We start from the raw sequence: 4,175 nt of genomic DNA on the forward strand, positions 1-4,175 counted from the left end.
AAAAGTCTGGATAAAGCTATAACAAGAGCCCAAGTGCTGACATTCCTCCAGGCTGCTTAGAAAACAATTTCTGGAGACATCAGATGAACGAAGATATCATCAACTTCGCTGCTGCTTGGTGGTCTGTGGTATAAACTTATTTTTAATTCACTAATCACACATGAATAACGGTTACATTTCTGGTAGCCACCAGTCTGAGTGTAGATTGTTGAAGCTCCGACAAGTGTGGGACTCCTCCGCTTTGAGTTGCATTTTACACTAGCTCCTCGAATTTAGCAAATTCAGTGTTCAGTGCCATGTAATACAAAGCCCGACAATTTACGAGAGCCCAGGCCAGAAAAAATAAATTAATTTAAGCTAAGGATTTTACGTTCACTTACATATGTTTGTATGTGCAGTGATTTGCACATGTGATGAATACTCAATACTTGGGTAGCTGCCTAGCAACTTGTAGATACGTAATAGATTTTTGTGAAGGTTTACCTAAAGATGTAATAAACATTTAATAAGGAATAAATAGGTAAAATATTTTTAAAAATCATGAGAATATATACATACATAGATATAGATCCAGTAATTTCTTTAAATTTAAATATAGCATTAGAGTAAAATAAATTTTGAGAGCAAGCTGAGATAGGTGAAGTCTCTCTCTGTCAAAAACTTAGCACCAACCCAGGAACAAAGTCGATCTTATTTGTGTGATTCTGCTATATACTCGAACATATTCATGTAGCTCTAGGTATAACAGGCAGAGTATTTGAAAACATAGAATATTAAAGTTCGGATTATGCGCAATCGTAGGATAGTTTAAGTATTTTCCAAGAAGAAGGAAATCCCTTCATCGGACAATATTTGGTATTTCATTCAGTTTTATTTCCATTTCATTAGTGCAAAAATGGAATGACTGAAGCAGGGGAAATAAAAAGAAAAGAGCTGGGAAGTGGGAACTGGGAAGTGGGAACTGAGAAATGGGAACTGGGAGAGCAGAGAACTGTACCACTAAGATGCCTAATCACATCCAAGACGAGCGATGACCGATGATGGCCATAAAAGTTCACATGAGATTCTGCCGCTGCCGCCTGGTTCCCAGCCACCGTCCCTGGCTCTCGCGATCTGTGCCCTGGTCATGCAGGAAGTTCAAGTGCGCGAGAGAGAGAGAGAGAGAGGCAGAAATTCTGACATTCATATATTCCGACTTGGCCCCGTCTCTAGGCGGTCAAATCTTGGCCCCAGCAGTAGCCAAAGCAGCCACAGAAGCTGCCAAAGAGGGCACGGAAGAGGCAGGCAGCAGGCAGAATACTCACGACCGAGCCCGATAGAAGATCATAAAGTAATAATAAAACAAAAACAAAAATAAAGGATGAGGAAAACGAGTAGCGAATAATGCAATACACATTAGATATAGAACAAGTCTATAGAAAATTACGATTTATGTAACAAGTTGAAGAATTCAAGTGCATTTATTTCCGCATCTGGAACGAAGTGGAAAAGCGAGCGAATAAAAAAAAAATACCCATTACGAGTGACAACTAATGGACGCAGCTGTTACCGCGGTTTGGATTCTAAGCTGCGGGGAGTTTTTGTAGAAAATTTGTTGAAAATCTTTTGAGTTATGAAGAGTCCAGGCCATAAAATGGCACATAGAAACATTTGCATCAGTTTGGGTAAAATAACAATTAATTAATATACGCTTAAAATATATGCTAATAATACACAAAAATCTTAAACGCAATTTCCATTTATTATTTCCATTACATACATCCAGCTAGACCCAATAAACTCTTTGGACACCCATTACTGCGCACAGAGATGACGATCAAAAGCAAAGCAAAAGAAAGCGACGTGAAACTGATGTGGACACTCTAGACGGGCTGGACCACAGATGGACTGGGCCGAGGGGAAGGATCAGTCAGTGCACCCATTAGGCATCAGAACCATGAGAGCATCAGTGGATGTGACCACGGGCCAGTCCATGAGCCAGTCAGCCAGTTACCCATTCAGAGGCAGTCGGTCAGTCGGGGCAGTCGGTTATTAAATGTGACCATAAGAAATAGAAATAGAAACAACACCATAGAAATCTTGCAGGCAAACAGGAAGGTAAGGGAGAGAGAGAGTTATTATAAAACAGCGCGTAGAATTGCCTGGGCCGAGCCCAAGGAGGATGTGGATAGTTGTGGCTGTTGGTTTGTGGATTGCATAGAGAAAGAGAGAGAGAGAGAGAGCTAGCCAGCAGTCCAGTCGGTTGGACTTGTAAAAATCATAGCGCTGCTAAAGCGTACAAGGCAAACAATTATAATTTCCAATCAACTGATCAATTTTTAATGATGCAACTGCCACAAGCCGACGCCAAATGCCCGATGCCCGCGATGCAACAGAAGGAGATCGAGGTGCAATGGAGGTGCAGTGGAGTGTAGGCCTCTAATATGTTGTCCAAAGTGCATGCTGGAATTCAGCTAAAGTCTTCAGCTACTTCTCCGATTCGTACACCAACTCTTCAACTCTAACTGCAACTTCATCGTGATCATGATCATGATCATCATCATTGGTCGCAGACGATGTCGCTGTCGCCTTGGCCACGGGACATGTGTAAGAAACATTCCCATAGGTGTGATTGCTGGCGCGCAAGAACAAGTAAAACACCAAATTACTGTTACCCACACAGACACACAAAAATACACAGACTGACACATGGCACTTGGGCGGGTGGTCGAATGGCAGTGACAGGGGGATGGCCACTTGGTGACGACCGACTCCTCCAAGCCATTGGCACTGGACCAACTACACAAAAAACGAAAAACGAATGAACGAAGGAACGAAGTGGCTTCGTGATCGATGCAAGCTTTTGATGTGCCTGACGACTGCCTTGATTGCTTGCACTGTCCCTCCCCACTCCCCACCCACCACCCCCCACTCCACACTGCCAAATTCAAAGCCAAAGCCAAACCCAAACAACTTTGTGGCTGGACACTTGCCATGCAAATTGTCGGAGGCGCGGCGCCTGCTTTTGATTGAATTGTCTCCTTCTATGCTTAGGATGAGATCATAGAATTTACACTTGAAGATTAGGCAATGACAGTGAGAGTTGACAGATTCTCCATTTGGTATCTCGCATTGAAATAAATAATAAACTTTGCTATGGAAATATCTGGACCACAGCTTCCAGATATTCCAGGTATTCTCTTACAACATTTTAAAAACCACATTCAAGTACTCTTTTAGCCATGACAAAAGTTTTAAAATTTAACCATTCTTTAAGAATGTTTAGGCAATATAAAGCTCTAAAATTTCCAACGTTCTGCTAAAGTTCCAGCTTTCCATGATGTCGTCCTCAATCGCGTTAGACATGAATACCTGCACACAGTCTGCGAAAATTTAAAGTGCTATTAAATATATGTGGAAGAGGGTCAATTAATTATATCAAACCTTTGCGCTGGGGGTGCTTGGTTTTGGGCTTGGTTTTGAACTTGGTTCTGTGCATCGTTTCTGGGTGCGACTTCCAGTGTCATTATGAATTTATAAATGCCATAATAGATGAGACACAGTACGCCGAAAAAAACAGGACTTGAATTTTCAATTAATTTTGAATGTAAACACAAAGTAAGTTGATGCCAACAATCGTGACTACTTTGAAGACTGTACTACCTGTGCATCAGTCGTCTTTGGGATGTCTTGAAATTAATATTTATCTCTTAAGATATTTCATGCAGGGTATATAAGGTAAGAATTGTATTTATACAAGTTTCACTGGAAATGTTTGCTTCATTTTCAAATTTAATAATGGTATTTGCGAATAGAATTTAATGGGCATCCTCAGTTGTATATTGAGGAATATTTTCTAGAGATTTGCATCTCCCATTTGGCTATGACTGATGGCAATTCCATGGGCCATCGATCACTTTCAAAGGAATATTTACTGCCATAGATGATCTGTGGCTAAACTGAAGTATCCATGACGTACTCGTACTGGTCTGTGTATGAATCTGTGTATGATCTGCAAGAGAGAGCCATGAGAGAGTTCCCATTTTTGCAACCATCGATGCTGACCGTTATTTAATAAGGAAATTTAATCAGACAAGCAGTCGCAGTCGCAGTAAGGGGGGAGACACTCTACACGCATGCTAGAGTGTCCAAAACTCAGGTGGCGATGTGTCCGTGTGGCCATGTGTACGTGTCCA

At 41.4% G+C, this 4,175-nt stretch overlaps 1 long non-coding RNA gene across 1 annotated transcript; it reads right to left on the reverse strand.

The window, feature by feature from the left end:
* Window positions 1-3,129: 3,129 nt before the first annotated feature.
* LOC117590499 lies at window positions 3,130-3,585 on the reverse strand. Its single transcript, XR_004574299.1, has 2 exons — window positions 3,424-3,585; window positions 3,130-3,362 (listed from the first exon to the last, which is right to left on the reverse strand). It is a non-coding gene; the product is annotated as an uncharacterized LOC117590499 (long non-coding RNA).
* Window positions 3,586-4,175: the final 590 nt, after the last annotated feature.

Source organism: Drosophila guanche, unplaced genomic scaffold (assembly GCF_900245975.1).
Source record: "Drosophila guanche unplaced genomic scaffold, DGUA_6, whole genome shotgun sequence".
NCBI lineage: Eukaryota > Metazoa > Arthropoda > Insecta > Diptera > Drosophilidae > Drosophila > Drosophila guanche.